This window comes from Bos indicus, chromosome 18 (assembly GCF_029378745.1).
Source record: "Bos indicus isolate NIAB-ARS_2022 breed Sahiwal x Tharparkar chromosome 18, NIAB-ARS_B.indTharparkar_mat_pri_1.0, whole genome shotgun sequence".
Taxonomy (NCBI): domain Eukaryota; kingdom Metazoa; phylum Chordata; class Mammalia; order Artiodactyla; family Bovidae; genus Bos; species Bos indicus.
This window is the reverse complement of record NC_091777.1, coordinates 26161838-26179983: the sequence shown is the minus strand read 5'-3', so window position 1 is coordinate 26179983 and position 18146 is coordinate 26161838. Positions and strand designations below refer to the sequence as shown.

General features: G+C 57.9%; 1 protein-coding gene across 2 annotated transcripts in view; it reads right to left on the bottom strand.

Moving 5' to 3' along the window:
- ADGRG1 (adhesion G protein-coupled receptor G1) overlaps positions 1–14717 on the bottom strand; it is a 46214-nt gene extending 31497 nt beyond the window's left edge. Inside the window, exon 1 of one of the 2 annotated variants that reach the window (XM_019979652.2) lies at positions 14592–14717. The gene's annotated coding sequence lies outside the window, so the exon portion shown is untranslated. Of the gene's footprint in view, positions 1–5934; positions 6406–14591 lie in introns of those variants that run through there. The other variant, XM_019979653.2, reaches the window with a different exon arrangement.
- Positions 14718–18146: the final 3429 nt, after the last annotated feature.

The window sequence follows — 18146 nt, the reverse complement described above, 5'->3', positions numbered from 1 at the left end:
CCAGCAGGTGCGGGGAACTCACTACCTCAGTTGGGAACATCATCTGCGGGGCCACAGGCAAAGATCCAGGTTCGGAGTCAGGAGACTATCTCTGACCGGCCAGGGGACCTTGGCCTGCTTCCTCATCTGTGAAATGTACAGATTCAAAACTCCGAGGGCAGCTGCACCACGACTGAATGAAGGTCTTTGTAGGCAGTGGAGCTGTACGCACCAGGGCTGGGGGGTTGGTTAGGAGTCGCCCAGGGCGGTTGACACACACTGAACTGGTGACAAAGCAGAGGAGCAGTGGGCAGAGGGTGCCAGGCCAAGCATGACTCAGCTGCCCCCTGGGGTCACCCCTCACATTTGTCACCATTAAGGCAGGTGGGTTTGGGCAGTTGTGCCCCTGCCATAGGGTCAGAAACCAGGATGCCAGCCACAGAGCCACACCCCTGAGGGCCAGACTCAGCCAGGGACCCCCACCCTCACTGCCCAGGGGTCAAGGGGACTCAGCTACCCCAGGAGACCAGCCCAGCTCAAACCCAGGTCTCCCCTGCAGGTTTGGGACAGTGGTCAAGCCAGGCAGGCCTTGGGTCTCCAGGGGCAGGAGGGACCCTCATTCTGGGACTGTTCCTCAGGCCAGCAGATCAAGAGGCCATTGGATGAGGGTGTCCAGGGGGCCTCTCTGGGGCTTGGGTCCTTTCCCAGTGATGTCATGGGAAGACAGGGCTAATGCTTGTGATAAGCTCACTGTGGCTCCCTCAGAGAAGGGCTCGGTGATGGCCCAGAAGAGTGGCGATGACATCGCTAATGGTGTGCCAGGCCCTATACCCAGTGGTTGAGATTTCTTGGCTCACTTAACCCTCTCAAGGTGCCATTGCTGTTATTTATTATTGTTGAATCATTAAGCGGTGTCCGACTCTTTTGCAACCCTATGGACTCCTCCATCCATGGGATTTCCCAGGCAGGAATACTGCAGTGGGTTGCCATGCCCTTCTCCAGGGGATCTTTCCAACCCAGGGATCAAACCTGCATCTCCTGCATTGGCAGGTGGATTCTTTACCACTGAGTCACCAGGGAAGCCCCAAGGTGCCATTATTATCCTCAATTTGAAGATAACAAAAATAGGCACAGAGAGGCTAATACACCTGTCCAAGTTCACACAGCTGGGCCAGAATGGGGCAACCCAGAGCCACCCATCTTGTGCTGCCTCCCCCAGGGGGACAGCTGAGCTGGGCAATGGGAAAGCAAAGGTCCAGAACAGCTGGGAATGGGGGGGGTCTACTGTTCAAGGGCCCCTACAGCCCGGGGCTGACTCAGATGATTCCCACAGGGTCTCACTTAGGGATTCAGGTATCCTTCTGCCTGTTTGACAGCCTAAGGAATGCTGCTGCTGCTGCTGCTAAGTCACTTCAGTCGTGTCCGACTCTGTGCGACCCCATAGACGGCAGCCCACCAGGCTCCCCCGTCCCTGGGATTCTCCAGGTAAGAACACTGGAGTGGATTGCCATTTCCTCCTCCAATGCATGAAAGTGAAAAGTCAAAGTGAAGTCGCTCAGTCGTGTCCAACTCCTAGTGACCCTATTGACTGCAGGCCACCAGGCTCCTCCGTCCATGGGATTTTCCAGGCAAGAGTACTGGAGTGGGGTGTCATTGCCTTCTCCAGCCTAAGGAATGAGGCTTAGAGAAATTAAGCCACCTGCTCAAGGTCACTTTTCAAGGATGTAAACTCAGTTCTAACTGAACTACCGTGTGACCAAACCTGAAGCCCAGACTTCCAGCAGAGGTTTAGGGAAGACCCATCAATGCTGCACACTGTGCTGAGTACATGCTTTGCAGCCATTTCCCCCAAATTCCAGCAATAATCCTGGGGTGGGGGGGGTCACCTCGATGCACAGGTGTGAACACTGAGGTCTGGGAGGTTGTGACCTTAGGCAGCAGGATACAAGCCCGAAAGTCCTCTGCTCTCACCCCTGGGCCCAGAGAGCTAAGGGCAGGGCTTCTGGAAGGAGGAAGGCAAAGACCCGGGACTGGAGGGAAGTCAGAGGTGGCTCTGATCGCTCACTGCTGCTCATCTTGGAGGTAGTGTGAGTGGCCCTGGGAGCCAGGCTGGAGCCATTAGCTGTCTAACCGCCGGCCTTTCAGGGGACCAGAGCTGGGCTGGCTCCCGGACAGAGAGGCCCCCACCCCTAGGCCATCTCTCTCTAATGCAGAAGCCTGTCTACTGGTGCCCGGAAGCCCTGCCAGCTCCTCCAGGGCTCAGCTTTTATCTCAGCCTGCCTGAACTGCCAAGTGCGCCACAAGCTGCCTGAGCCTGAGCCAGCGCCAGCCCAAGAGCCCAACTCCCACCACCCTGGCCTCCCCGCCAAAACACAAGTCAGGCTGTGGGTGGGGGGGTAGGGGGGCGGTTCCTGCTGATGCCCAGGTAGCTCTCGGTCTCTTGGGGGATGGGAGGCAGGAAGATGTCCCCCCTCAAGCTATTACGTGTCTCTGGGCCTCCGTGCACCCCTCTGCCCAAGGAGGAGATCACAATAGTGAAGGCTAACCTGTGGGACAAGCGCTGGTGTCAGCAATTCACCACATTAGTCCTTCAGGCTCAAAACAGCCCCTGAAGTAGATACTGTTATGTTTTATCTACTTTTTCCAGATAAGGAAAATGAGGCGCAGACACCCAAGTTCACACAACCCGAGAGGAACAAAGCTCTCCCCAGATAAGTGGCCTTGCTTTCTCCATGGGTCCTGTTGCCTTAAAAGCACATGGGCTTAACAGTGGCAAGGATGGGGTTCAGGACAAGGGCACATGTCCTCTGCCCCCAGCATGGAGTCCGGCCTGGCTGAGGAGTCCCCTTCCCATGGAGAGGGGCAGAAGAACACAGTGGACAAGAGCCCAGACTCTGCAGCCCCCAAGATAAGAGGTCACTCCTGGAGGAGCCTCCTGCGCCTCAGTGCTCTCATCTCTAAAATGGGTGCACCAGGAGCTTGTAGCTTGTGGGAATAGAGGAGTGTTCAAAACGCCGAGCCTAGGCCTGGCAGAGTGCAAGGGCAGCAAGGATCCAGGACTGTTCTGGTCCAGCCAAGCCCCCAGGGAACCAGAATTGGGGCTTGAGGGGCCTGCAGGGGGTGGGGATATTTCAGCCCACCTGTGCCAGGGCAGGCGCCGGGCAGGGGTCCGAAAATGTGTATCTTTGCTCCTTCCTCCAGCAGCTCCAACCTGACCCCCAAATCTGCAGGGCTCCCCGGGGGCCCCAAGGAACTCCTGATGAGCGAGAGGACCAGACTGGCAGAGGGCAAGCTTGGGGAGGCTGGGGTCCAGCCAGGACTCCATGCCACTTGAGAGGCCCCTCGGTGCCAGGCCTGCCCTGCCCCCACTTGCCATCTGCCTGGTCCCTGGGGTCCTGGTCCCCCCAGCTGCTGGGTTTGCTCATGTGATGTCCCAGCTGCTGTGAGTCAGAACACAGAGTCACAGGGCTGCCCCGGGATCAGGCTTGGGGGTGCTGAACCTGCTCTGGTTCTAGGTGGGGTGGCAGCAGTGAGATCTGGGGCTGTGTGGTCACATTTCCCCCATTCCCCACCAGCCCTGCCCCTGACTCTTCACTCCAGCCCCCGCCATCCACCATCCACACGCAGGTCTTGCTGAGGATGAAGTGACCCGGGGCTAGACTCAACCAGAGCACCGTCCACGTGGCCTCCTTCATGGCAGACTCTGCCCTGCCCGTCTTGCACTTGTCATGCTGGACCTTGCTAGGAAGCCCACCCCCGCTGCACATGGACTGGCCACAGTTCTGCCGCCTCTTGTACCTGTCCTTCTCCTGGACTGGCCGACCACTACCCCACTCTGTTCCCTCAGCCATGAAACTCCTCCCTCCAAACAGGAGCCTTGGGCCTGGGGTAGCCAGACCCTCCCACCCCAATCACAATCCTGCCCTTCTCATCCAGCTTGGGTGGCAGCCCACACCCCCAGAAACTTCCCCCTCATCCCCCACCTGGCCTGGCTGCAGTACTGCCAAGTCTTCCCACCATCCCTTCCCCTGCGAGCAGATTGCAACCCGCCAGCCTGGCACTCAGGCTACCAAAATGACACATGCCAGCTCTCCAGTACCATCATCTGCTCCAGTCCCCCCAGTTCTCATCATTCTTAAACCTTTTCCCACTGCAGTTTCTCAGCCAGGAATGCCACCCCTGCCACCCCATCAGCCCTCCCCCTCTCCCCACCAGCCTCCAAGGCCACCTCTATGCCCTCTGCGGAGCCTCCCATCCTCCCAGGTCAGGAAACTCTCTCCTCCTCCGTCAGCAAGCTTATCTCCTTCCTTGGCCTCAGATCCTAATTGTCTTGTTTGTTTGTATCCCTAACAAGTTGAGGGTGTCCTGCCCAGTGGCCCAGGGAACCACCAAGGCTGGCAACAACAGAGCAGGCTGTCTAGCAGAGCCTCTGCCTCCCTCAGAACCACACCCGCCCGGAATGGTGTCCTTCACAACCTGACCCTCTCGGAGCCAAGCCCAGGAGAGGAGGCGGGCCAGCTACCACCCCCCACCCCAACACACACTTCCACTTATCAGCAGGGCCAACTGCACCCAGAGAGAGAGAGAGGCAAGGCAAGGTGGCTGTGGTGATGCTAAGACCAAGGTGGGGGTGCATCTCAGGCCCCTGGGGTCCCTGCAGCAAAGGGGCTCAGGTCTGGCTCCAAGAGCTAGTCCTACCCTGGTCATTGGCAGGGAAGACCCCACGGGGACCCTGGCCTGGGATCTGGGGGACTAACTCAGTCCCTGATGGTTCTCACTGACTCCAGACCCTTCTCCCCGACTCAATCCCAAGGAATCAACACTCTGCCCTCAGCATAGCCCAAGCGTGGGTGGGGTGGGGTGGGTAGGGCAGGGGCTTGGCTCTGGACCACCCACACTCCATTTGTCTCATTCAAATGAGTCCCCACCCCTAGAACAGTACCAGGCACACAGTAGGCACTCAATTATTATTTATATAATTAACTTCTTGGGCCCTCTATAGCCACAAAGGCTATTCTTCCCCACCCCACCTCACCCAGGCAAGAGCTGCTCCAAGCAGGATGGTAGTGGTGGCGGCATGGTGAGAGGGGCCCCTGCCTCAACTCATGTCCCCCGCAACCCTCCTCAGTAAAATGAGCACCAGCCACGTCCGTGGGGGCCATGGGAGACCCTAACTCCCATGAAACGGCACCACAGGAAGGAGGCTGGTTGGGAAGGAGGTGGGGAAAGAAACCAGAAGTCCCACAGGTGGGGAGGCCCTATCAACTCCGAGCAGACAGGGACCTGGGGCCTGGCGGTTAGCAAGCCGGGGGCACTTCCCCATCGACTGCCGCTGGTTCCCAGGATGCTCTCTCTCATCTCAGGTCCCCCATGTTCAGACCCCACTGCCAGGTTCGTCTCCTCCCAAAGGCTGGGCCTGGGCCATGAAGAACCACGTTGCCCCTGGCTCAGTGGGCGGCGGGGGGGTCCCCACACACAGCCCCAGGGCAGCTACAGGCAAGGCTGCCCCTCAAGTGCCCCTGCCCAGCCGCCTTGCCCTATCCTCTCCTCCCTGAAGCCCGAGTCTGGCTTTCCCTCCCCGCACTTGTTCTGTGATCTTGAGTGAGCCCCCTGCCCTCTCAGCAACCTTGCTTCTATCATCTGAACGGCAGGAGCAGGAGACAACGGTACCTCCCCGTCCACGGAGCAGACCCAGGCTTGTCGGACCCAGGGACCCTACCACTCCCAGCCTCAGTTTCCCCCGCTAACAAACGGCTCTGAGAGGTTCCACCCTCTCCGGCTCCACCCCCTCCCGCGGCATCTCGCTGTCCATCTGCCTGCAACTCTCCAGCCCCGGCACAGCCCTGCTCATGTGTGGGTTAGAGACTTCAGAACCACGCTCCACCGCCACCCCACCCTCAGCCGCACACACCCCCGTTCCGCCTCCCTCCTGCCGTCAAGCCCTTGATCCGGTACCTGGTGATGAGCAGAAGGTCCCGTGTGGGACCAGGCAGCGGAACCACCTTTAAAGATCCACCTCTGAGGCTTAACCTGCCAGCCGTGGTCCCGCAGGGGCCGAGGGAGCTGGTGCGCGTGGAGACTCCCTCTCCTGAGGCAGTGCAAGGCAAGCAGCCAGTGTGGAGCCGGGGGAGGCTCCGGGGTGTGTTTGCAGGGGGTGGGGGAGGACACCCCCCTCCTGCCCCAGCTGGGCTCCTCCCTCCTCCAAGCTCGGCCGGGGATGACGGGACCATACGTGAGTCACACGGATTTCTCACAGGGAGGCTGGGAGGGGGCAGGGCTGAGAGCACCGAGGCGGGGACATTGGGGGATGCCCATGACTCAGCACTGGGCAAGGGGGCACTTTGGCCTCACCTCCCCCCACCCCCCATCCAGGTGCCAGGCTTTGTGGACGGATGCTGGTCAGAGATAACTGCCTCCTCGCCCTCCATCTGTTACTTCCCCAAGGCTGTTCTCCCCAAAGTTCCCGCAGAGAGGCCAGGGTTACTATGGCAACAGTCTGCCCCGATGCCGCCGCCTCCACCCAGGGCCCGGCAACAACTGCCCCTTCCTGAAAAAAAGGCCGGCCTCCTTGGCAGCAGGCAGGAGCCGGTGCTGACCAGCAGAGCGGAAGGGACTCCGTGGAAAGGGGGGGGGGGGGGGGCGGTGTCAAGCACCTGGCATGCGGCCAGCCAGGCCACACACAACTGGCCACTTGACCTTGACTCCTCCCTGAGCCTCAGTTCGTCCTCCCAGCAGAGGGACCCACCTCAGTGCTCCCCAAGCACTCACAACATTCAGCAGACTCAGGTCTTGCAGTCTGAGACTCCAGGGGCTTCTTGAAATGGCCTTCCAGTTTGTCTGCTGGGTCAAAGGGGGAAACTGAGGCCCAGGGGAGGAACCCTTCCAGGGGGCTCCGAAAGCTCAGAGAGAGAAATTTGAAAATGGGCTGACTCCCTCTTTCCCTTTCTGGCCACTGGCCTCTGTCTGCAGTTTCCTCTCACTGTTAACCTTCACGGCCATCCTGGGAGTCAGAAAACTTCAGATGGCCCACGCTCCCCCACTGTGGAGGGCGGGGAATCCCTCATCTTCCCTCATCCCTGCAATGTGAACCAATGATTTCCAAGTCACAGATGCTGGAAGGATTTCATAGCCTAATGAGGGCAAGTGATGAGAGCAACAATAACAACAGTAATAATAATAATTAATAATAAGGATTATATGTACTGACCATTTACTACATTCCAGACTCTTCCCTGGCGCCATACCCATTGCACCATGGGAAAACTCGTTGCTCAGACCAGCGCCTGACACTTGATGAGCCCTCAGTCAATGTTCGCCATGAATGTGCTGAAGCAGAAGGAAGAGCTAGGAAGCCCAGAGAAGGGAATTAACTTGCACAAGATAGCACAGCTGGGAAGTGGCAGAGGTGGGACAGGACCCCAGATGGTCTGGCTCCACAGCCATCCGTCCTAACCGCTCATGAACTTAGACTCCCAGGCCTCTGGAGCGGGCCCTGGACACAATGGATGCCCAGGGCCCTAAGGTCCCTTCTCTCTCACGGGGATCTGCAGAAGGGCCTGGATCATTCACCTGCTGCTGCATGAATGGAAGCTTTTCAGGCAGCCCAGGAGGCCAGGGGCTGCTGCCGGTGAAGTCCATCCCTTACCTGCTCGTATAAATCAAGCTGCAGGGAAGAGGAAGGGCAATAAAGCTACATAGCGGGGTACAAGGAAGTCCCCAGGCCTGAGCTTCTGGAAAGCAGTGCTGTGCTCTCCAGTCAGCCCGCTGACCAAGCTGTGCCCCTGCCTGGGAGAGGTGGGCACTGGGTCTGTGTCCAGCTGGCTGCTCCCTCCCAGGGCTGCAGTGAGCACTGCCTCATGGCCAGGGCAGGAAGGGCCAGTCCACATTGGAGACCAAGAAACAAGGGGTGAAGATGTTCTTCCTCACCAGAAAAAGGACAGGGAGGAAAGAACCCAGGAAAAGGATCCAGGATTTCTTAAATTCATGTCTTTGGGCAAATCATCACTGCTAAGGTTCAGTTCCCCTAAGGTCTGTCCTTCAGGGCCAGGCCAGATGGTCACTGGAGCAGCCTCAGCTGTTCTCCGGGATCCAGGCCAGCCAGACAGCAACCAGATACACACACACACACACATGCCACAGAGGGTACTGGCTAGCAGGGTGCAGATGGAGGGTCAGCAGCGCCACTCTGCAGTTGGCAGGGACTTGCTGAGCTGGATGTCCAAGCAAGGGACGCAGAAGCCTGGAGCTAACTGCCACCCTGGCCACGTAGGAAAGGCCCTAGAAGGTGGCTCAGCCGGGCAGGAGCTGCTCACCAGGCTCTGCCTGCTCTCTCACCATCAGCCTGCTCAGAGACCTACTATCTGCTGGGTACTGTGCCAGGCTCCAGGGGTTGGGGGACAAGCCTGGCTCACAATGTAGCAACACTGGGGAGTCAGTTATCAGCACCATAGAGCCCCAGGGAGCTCTGGGAGTCGGAGAAGAGAAACCAAATAAATTATTATTAATCACAACACTACCTCTTACTGTGCTTCCCAGCTGGTGCTACAGGAAAGAACCTGCCTGCCAATGCAGGAGACAGAAGAGACGTAGGTTCAGTCCCTGGGTAGGGAAGATCCCCTGGAGGAGGAAACAGCAGCCGACTCCAGTATTCTTGTCTGGAAAATCCCTATGGACAGAGGAGCCTGGCAGGCTGCAGTCCATGGGGTCGCAGAGAGTCAGACATGCCTAAGGTGACTTAGCACGCATGCTGCCTGTTCCTAGTACTGCTACCGGGACTGATTACCAGGGCTGTGTCCATAGGCTCTGAGTAAAATGCTCAGCTCTATCTGAATTCTCGTTGTATCCTCCACCCTGTGGGCTGGTCATGCTTGTGTTTCAGACCCAAATGGCCTGTGTCTGGGTCTCCAACCCATGGGCTCTAACCAAGCACCTGCCAGGCACCAGGCTCCTGCTAGGTTCATCACAGTCATGATTTCCCCTGCGTCTCAGGACAGTTGTTATTCTGCTCCACTGAAGAGGGACAAGGCTCAGAGAGGCTGAGGATCACAGCCAGGGTTTGAAACAGGTTTGTTGGCCCTTGAGAGCAGCTGGGTCTCAAAGAATCAGTTTCAATGAACAGAGACCAGCAGGAAGGACTTTCTGGGCAGAGGGGACAGCATCAACAGAGAGGGGAGAAGCCTCCAACATGGGAGGCATCCTTGGAAAGAAGTAGGATCTAATTAGTGGGTGAAGGCAGATTCAGGAAGATCTTGAAAGCAGGGAGTTTGCTTCTGAAGGGGTTTCATCAATGCTGCTGAGAAGCCAGGGAAGGAAATTTCTTGTGACCAGCACGCAAAAGGTGGTCCACAGACCTACAGCATGATCAGAGGAGTCATTAGGAATCCAGCATCTCAGGTGTGCCCCAGACCTACCGAATCAGAGTATGTATTTAAACAAGATCCTAGGTGGTCCCAGCATTTATTCAAGCAGGAGGAACCTTGGTCTGCTCTAGCAGCTGCACCAGCATTGAGGGGATGGGATATGGAAGGGAGGCCAGAGCCCAGCTGGGGCTTTAGAGATGGAAGCGGGTGGGAGGCTAGGGATTTTGGTCCAAGAAATGAGAAGCAGAGGCTGGGACCCCCACTCCACACATGAGAGGGGATACAATGTCATAGACTGTCCAGAAATGCAGGGGGCATGGGACAGACTGCAGATCTGGGTGACAGGGAAGAGGCTGCCCTCGGGCACAGCAGAATGGGGTATCCTTGTGATATAGTGGGGAACCTTCCGAAAGCTCACTGGAAACATATAGCTAGGGCTCAGGGGTGAAGGGCTGGGGTCCCTCAGGGCCAGGGAAGGTCATGAACTTTACTGGCTGGTGATAGTGGCCAGAGATGGGGTGGAGAGTGCATAAAGTTGCAGAAAAGGGCTTCATTTGAAGGGACGGAGGAGAGGTGGTAATGCTACAGCTGAGAGGCTGGACTCAGACTCTGGGCTCAGGCCAACGGGCTTCTGCTCCTGGGTCTGGCAGCCTAGGGACTCAGGCAGCATCTCTAGCCATCCACCATCTGTGCAGATGGTAACAGCACCACCAGTAGTAATAAATGAGGCCACATACGTCAAGCTCCTGGCCCAGCCTGGCACAAACGCGTACTCTGATGTATTTGCAAGGGCTTTGCTGTTCAGAGAAGCCTGCACAGGAGACAGAGGTGAGGCTGTCAGCACAGTGGGAGGACGTGTGGTCCCCAGTACAGGAGGGAGGACAGGACATTCGTGGTGGTCACAGTGGCAGAGGCGTGGGCAAGTAGGAGGGTACAGTGGGGCTTCTTCCTGGAGGCCTCACCCTTTCCCGACTCTAATCCTCCAGCCTGGGCAGCCTTGCAAACAGTGAAGCACTGTGCCCACCGTCAGGAAAGTCACCACTGCCTGTGTATGGGTGGGTTCTTATTGGAAAGAATTGTCCAAGTTCAGGCGTCTCCCCCTTGCAAGTTGAGTGTCCCTGAAAATAACGGAGCACCATGCCTGGCACACAGTAGGTGCTTGACAAATGTTGGCCAATATCATGATTATCACCAAGTCAACGCAAATGCCACAGGCCCACACTCCACCATTTGCAAAGCTCTTTCATGTCCAGTGTCTCCTCTAAAGACAGTGATGGCTGTTCCCACTTAACAGAGATGAAGACGGAGGCTCAGAATTTTTCCAAAGCCTCACAGTGCATCCGCATGAGAGACAGGATTCGAACCCTGGTCCTGTGACTCAGACTATGTACTTGGTGGCCAATGCTGTCAGCCACCTCCCTGTTCATTCCCGTGGGAAAGCTTCCTGGCCACAGGCGTGGGGGCAGTCACAGTCCCATGATAACACCATCACAGCCACCCCAGGGCGCAGGGGGTTGGCACAGGCCATGTGACTCAGCCGCCCTCACAAAGGGAGCTGTGTGCCTGGTGCTTTGGGCCTGCCTCCACCACCCATCCCCCAGCTGGAGAAGGAGCAGGGAGCCTGACAAATCCAAGACACAGGAGAGCTAGAGGATCCTTCAGCCAATGGGACAGGTTTAATGGAGATTCAAGTCTAGACTTGGGGTGCAAGAGGCTGGTGCCAGCTCCAGCGTTGGAATGAAGGACAGGGGTCACCCAGGTCCAAGCTGGCTTTCTGAGGCCTTATTTGGAGGGCCAAGGACAGACTCAACCCCATTGGCTCCTCCCAAGGCACCAGGAAGGTGCCCCACCCATGATTACCTGCATCAGGTTTCAAAAGCATGGGGCTTGTGGTCTGGGGAAAAAGACACTCCCTGGATACCAACCGCTGGGCTCCTGTGTCCCCAGCACTGACCTCTCGCCACCTTTCCCCCTGAAGGCTTTAGACTCAGAGTCCATGCGCCCCTATTGAGCTCTCACTGTGTACCAAGCAGGGGACTTATGTTTTCTCCCACAGCCCTGCCGAGGAAGTCTTGCCCCTTTTGCTGAAGGGAGAGATGGAGGCTCAGAGAGGGAGGGCACCCAGCCCAAGGTCACACAGGATCTGACTTCAAGGCCAGCATCTTCCCTTAATACCCTCTTCCTGTTCCCAGTGGCATCTTGACCACATGCCAACAAGAAGTGTCCTTGGACCTGCCCCAGACAGACAGACAGACACCGCCACCCCTCTCCCCCACCCGCCACCTCCTGCAGTCGCCCTATTCCTGCATAGACACATTATGCAGGTCCTTAGACAAAGTTCAGGTTGGCTGGGCCTCCCCGGACCACCCTTCTGACCTTCCCCGGAGGCAGGCACGCCTGGGTGACCAGCTACCTAAGACAGAAGGTAGACAGGGCAGCCACCCCGTCTCCCTGGGCATGACGGAATGTCTGACCTCAGCCCAGCCCCCCAAGTACACGTGCCAGGAAGGTTGGATCCAGCCAGAGCAGGCCTGGAAGGCCATTCTGACCACACTACTGCCTCCAGAAGCCCCTGAACCCAGGGCAAGGGCAGGCCCAGCAAACGGGGGCCGCAAGCCCTCTCCACGATCCCACTCCCCAGGCCGCCAGCCTGAACCACCCTTGCTGCAGGAAGTAGGTGCAGGGCGGGGCACGCAGAGGTCTGGGTTCCACAGGTGAGATCCCATGCTGTCTTTACGTATCAGGCACCCCTTTGCAGCCCAGGGTTTTGGAGCTGGTGAGCTGGGTGCAGCCTTCCTCCGGGGTTGGGGGGCTGACATCTGGGAGAACTGCTGTTCCCAAGGGGACCTCTGGTGCTCTGCTCTGAGGCAGGCTTGCCTGGGAGAGACCTGGTAATTGCTGCTGTTCAGTCACTAAGTCGTGTCCGATTCTTTGCAACCCCACGGACTGCAAGATGCCAGGCTCCTCTGTCCTCCACTATCTCCCAGAGTTTGTTCAGATTCGTATCCATTGAGTCACTGATACCATTCAACCATCTCATCCTCTGCCACCACTTTCTCCATTTCTCTTCAATCTTCCCCATCACCAGGGTCTTTTCCAATGAGTGGACTCTTCGCCTGGTGATTAGGAGGCTCCCTACTGCCCCTCTCCCACCTGGATTCCTCCCAACACTGCTCCCAAAGTCCTCCAATCAGCACAGCCCAGGACCTGGCATCCAACTGTCCAGATTCGAGCTTCTGAGCCTGTGTTCACTGGTGTAACATGGGCCTGCACAGGCTTGTCTGAGGCCAGGGCTTCCAGGGAGTGCAGTCACAGTTGCTCTCACTATTCCAGGCTCTCTTTTCAAGGGAAATTTGGCTCTTAGGAGGAGCAGAAGAGGCTTCTCACTCCTCCATAGGAGCCTCCCTTTCTGGACAGGAGACCCAGGCTGGCCACCCCAGCTGCTGCTGATGTCTCGATGGTTGTGCCCCTTTGGTCGGTGCTCACCCCCAGGCCTGGGCTGTGAGGTTTGGGTGGCAGCTACTCAGACACCCAAGACTTGGGCCAGGTGTCTCTGGTCAGGGGTGAGGCATCACCACTCCTGAGTCACGGGAGGCAAATGAGGCCCAGAGAGGTTGAGCGACTACCCGCCAGGTGGCACAGCAGCAGGCAAAGACGTCAGATCTCGCTTCATCGTGGGGTAACAGGGTGCCATCTTGCTTGACTGCCACAGGCTCCCCAGGGCTCAGGCTCTCTACTTTGACCTTCCCAGGCAGCCAGTGCCACACCCCCGGCAAGACACACACACACACACACACGCACACGCACACATGCATGCACGCATGCACGCAACAGCACAGCCTTCCCAGGTGGCGCTAGTGGTAAAGAATCTGCCTGCCAGTGCAGGAGACGCAGGAATCACAGGTTGGATCCCTGGGTCAGGAAGATCCCCTGAGGTAGGAAATGACAACCCACTCCAGTATTCTTGTCTGGAAAAACCCGGAAAAACCCATGGAGAGAGGAGTCCGGTGGGCTAGAGTCCATGGGGTCACAGAGTCGGACACGACTGAGCGTACACACACACACACGCACACAGAGCTGTGTGGAAGGGGTTGGCTGCAGGAGACGCACCTGGGAGCCATAAAGAGGGTGCCTCAGAGTCCTTACCTGGAACCCGGGGCTACCGTCACTCCTCTTTTGATAAATAAAGAGGCAGGTGTACTTTGTGGAAAGGCCATCCTCACCCCGGGAGACGCCCCCAGCATCTCCCAGAAGCACCACTTCCCGCCTGCGCCTCTGCCCTGGCAGCCAGGGCGCCCCAGGGTCTCCCCATAAGTGCTGGGGCGCAGATGGTTCAGGAGGCGTAATGGGGCGATGATGACAGACATTCAATAGCAGGGGTGGCCTAATTAACAGAGGGAACATGGGGAGCCCTTTCTGCTTCCCACACGCCCCAGGGAGCCAAGCTCGTGGGGGCAGAGCTGGCTGGGCGCCAGGCCCCCTCCCGGCTCCATTCCCCCACCTCCATCTGGCTGCCGTGTGGGGCCAGGAGACAGCGTGTGTGTGGGTGGAGGTGGGGCTGGAGATGTCTGCTCCCGTCTTTGTTTTCAGATCTCCGCTCCTGCCACCTCCCTCGAGGCAGATAGGGAACCACCCCAGAGACAGCAGGCTGCCCTAGTTCCCACAGGAGGCAGTGGTGGGATCAGCCCTTTCCTCCAGGCTGGGACGGGACACACTGCTAGGTGAGGGGTCTGGGGAGCGGCGGGAAGGACCCTGTGCTGGCCAGAGGGGCAGGCACGCCCCCAGGCCCGCACCCTGGCCCGTCTCACCCAGGGAGACTGCCTTCCCCCGCCTTGTCAAAAGTCAGACAACCTGGGCCAACCAGCTCCCAAACCGGTTTCCTGTGAGATCGCTGGTGGAAGTAGGCTCTGGGTGCTGGGTGCCTGCCTCCTGCCTCCCCATCCAAGCACCGAGGTTTGCAGCCTCCCCTCGGCCCCCCACCTTCCGCAGTCTCCCCGGCTGAGCCCAGGGAGCACACCGCGCCTGCCAGCTTCCCTGATGACCAGCACGTGAGCATGGCCAAACCCCCTTCAGAGCCCCGAGGGGCCACCCTGGGACCGCCAGGACTTTCACGTCAGCGCAGAATCCTGAGTCCTTGCTGGGCCGCACACCTGCCTTCAGAGGTGGAATTAGACTGAGATCAGCCAAGGTCAAGTGAGCCAGGCTGGGAGCCACGCTGCCCCAACCTCTCCGCTCCAAGCAGCCGCTTCTTACCTCAAGTCTGGACAGGCCCCTGGCCGGACTCTGCCTGTGCGACTTCCTCCCGTCCACCTTCTCCCAGGGCTCCCAGGCACCCAGCCGGAGCTTGTCTGGGCAGGCAGGCCCAGGTATGGCTCCGCCCGCGTGCGTGTCTCTTCCCATTTCCGGTGGCCCCACGGCTCCTGCCTCCCTCTCTCATTCCTGGCTTTCCCTGCAGGGGCTGACTTGGACTCTTGGGTGCTGAAGCCTCCCCGGCCCTCACTACAGCCCTTAATGGGCTTTCTGCACCTCTGTTCGGGGCCTCCTGGGTTGTGGCCCTCCAGGGGTTCCCCAATGTCTCTGAGTCTCAGTGCCCCCTTCCCCAAGGCTGGTGGGCGTCACTGCCCCCATCACCGTATGTGATGACCAGCTCTGCCAGCTCCTGCCTGCCTCCTCTCCGAGCTCAGACCCCACCTGAAGCCTGGGCCCAGACTCACCTGCCTGCAGTAGGAACAAGCCAACAGCCTGCAGCTGGCTGGAGACAGAAGGCGAGGGTGGGGCTCTGGGGCCTGGGGACTGGGGGCATGGTCCCTGCTGTCAGATATTCAGCCTCGTGTGGGGCACAAAGAGGAGCTGACACAGAGGAAGGATGGGGGCAAGAATGGGAGGGATTGTGGGCAGCTGCGCCAGCTTTCCAGGGGTACAGTGGGGAGTAGTCCAGGCAGGCTCTGCTCCATCCATCCCGGAGGTCCCCACAGAGGCCTGGGCCTCTTGACCATTCGTGCCCACCCCCACCTCCCCTGCCCAGTGCTACCCGCCTGGCCCCTGCATCACCCTTGCAGCCTTGCCTGAGGCCAGCAGTTCTGGCCCCACTTCCACAGGTGGCTTGTTTCCCTGCCCACCCCCACCCCAGTGCCATAGTATTGAGAATTAAACCACTACTTTTTCCAAGAAGCCATCCAGGCCGTTGTTGATTCATTTGGCAAAGTCCAGGAGCCACTGCGGACTCGGCCCCAGGTGAGGCCCTGAGCCACATAAATACGCCTTGAGCACCTTTCCTCACCTCCCCCTGCCACCGCCACCCCAACACAGGGTTCCCATGGGTTCCCCTCCTCTGGGGCCTATCCCCCAGGGTCAGAGTCATTTCTTTCCTTGTCTGTGAACCCTGCCAGACGACCACACCCCAGCACAGGGCCTAGTGCAGAGAAATTCTGGGTGACTGGTAGGTGAAGGAGCAAATATGGGGAGAAGCAGTGGATGATGGATGGACAGACAGATGGACAGGTGGACAGACTCAGCTACGTATTTAGTGAGTGCTTATTGAGGGCCTACTGCGTACCAGACACTGTTCTAGGCACGAGGGACACAGCAGCAAACAAAATATAAAAATCTCTGCCTGGACTTCCCTGGTGGTCCAGTGGTTGGGAGTCCACCTACCTGTGCAGGAGAAATGGGATTGACCCCTGCTCTGGGAAGATTCCGCATGCCAGCGGGCAACTAACCCATGCATCACGACTACTGAAGCCCCTGCCCTAGAACCTGTACTCCACAAGAGAAGCCACTGCAGTGAGAACCCCATGCACTGCAACTAGAGAGTAAAGCCTTGCTCACTGCAACCAGAGAATACCCACGCGCAGCAACGAGGACCCAGCACAGCCGAAAAACCTCTGCCTTCCTAGAGCTGAGAGAGACAGATAATAAATTGATTAGGAAATTAATATGAAATATTTTCAGTGATAAGAACTATGGAGCAAGATAAAGCAAGGGAGGCAGGGAAGGATGGAGGAGGGAGCGTTGGTTTTGATTTTCTCCAAGAGTATGACACGACACAGGCTGAATGTGATGAGGGAGGTGGACTTTGCGATGTCTGGAGCAAGAGCATTCTGGGGGCAGGAACAGCATGTGCAAAGGCCCTGGGGTGAGTGGCCGCTTGATGCATTTGAGGAATAAGGAGGAGCTGGGCATTGCTGAATAAAGGGGTCGAAGTAGAGATGAGCTCAGGGAGATGAAGGAAGGATGGATGGACAGACGGGAACAGGGGAGGGATGCGGGTCTGGTGAGGTGTGGGAGAGATCCAACTCCCTGAGGGAGGGTCTGCCTCTTGGCCACAGCTCAGCCCCTTTCCGGAGGCTAGCCCATACCCCACTGCAGTTTGTGGTCCCCAGATCACCTTCCTGTCTTCACCCCAGGGAAATTTCTAACTGCTGATACGACTGCTGCTCTGCCCATGAGCTTGGGTGGCTGCTCTGCTCAGCAGCAAGATGTGCCCACAGTTGAGCACAGATGGGGGCACCAGGAGAGCAGTGGGGTGTCAGGGAGAAATAGGCCTGCAGGAAGACAGCCTGACCCCTAAAACCACGGAGTTTCCCTGGGGTTCTGAGAGCGGCACCCGTGGCCCCAGAGATGCCACCCACCCCGATAAGGACACCGGGGGAGTCCCTGTGATTTCCTGTATACCTGCTGGTGACTCCCCCACTCCTGAACCAGCATTCCAACCTCCACACTGCCCCACTGTGCCCTCAGGGCCCTGGCTGGTGATGTCATCTGCAGGCTTTTCAGGTGAACAGGAGGGGCTGGAGCCGTCATTCGTCATTCGCTGGATGCACCTGGGGGAGGTTGCCTAACACCTGTGCCTTGGGCCATCTATGGAATAAAAGCACAGGCCTTGGCCCTGCTTCTCTTCCAGCGGCAAAAGGAGGAGGAGAAGGGACGGATGGGAAAGTGCCCTGTCAGAGCAGGTGTCTGAGAAGAACTTGTGGGGCTGGGGGCTGGGTCTCTAGGAGCCCCCATCCAGGACCTGCAGATTATCCCCTCAACTCCCCGCTACACCTGCTTTTTCATGTTTTACAGATACAGGTGGGGTTGGGTGGGGGGATTGTTAAGTAACACATCTGAGGTCATACCCAGACAGTCTGACTCAGGACTGGGGCCCTTTATCTGACCCTAGGTGAACCCCGCCTCCCTCTGCTCAACCCTACCCCCACTCAGAGGTCTCAGGAAATGCAGACCCCTTCATTGTTGGGGTAAGGGGGACGTGTGAAGGGGTGTAAAGGGTCCCCAGCTGTGACATCTCACACTCTAGCAGGGCCTCGGGCTCAGTCCAAGCTCCCTCTGAGAGCTAGTGCTACCCACTGTCAGGGAGTGAGCTCCCCATCCCCAGGGGAAACCAAGGAGTGCTAAGCTGAAGTGTTGCAGAAAAGACACTTGCCACATCTGTGAGGAGGACTCAATGGTCTTTATTTATTTATTTATTTTTGGCCATGCCATGTGGCATCTTAGTTCCCCAGCCAGGGATCAAACCTGTGTCACCTATAATGGAAGCAGAGAGTTCTTAACCACTGAACTGTGCGTGAATTCTCCTCAATGATCTCTAAAATAATTTTCTAATCACAGCTTAATTCACATGGGTCATTTTTTACTAATGCACTTATCCATTCACTAAACTGATACTTGCAGAATGACTCCTAGGTGCCAGGACCTTCCTTATGTTTTCAAAAGCAAACAGCCCACAGCTCTCAACAAACCCACGGCTCTCACTGTGCTGGGATGGGCAGGCAGCAGCGCTGTGATTGGGCGTGGGGCTCTAGAGCA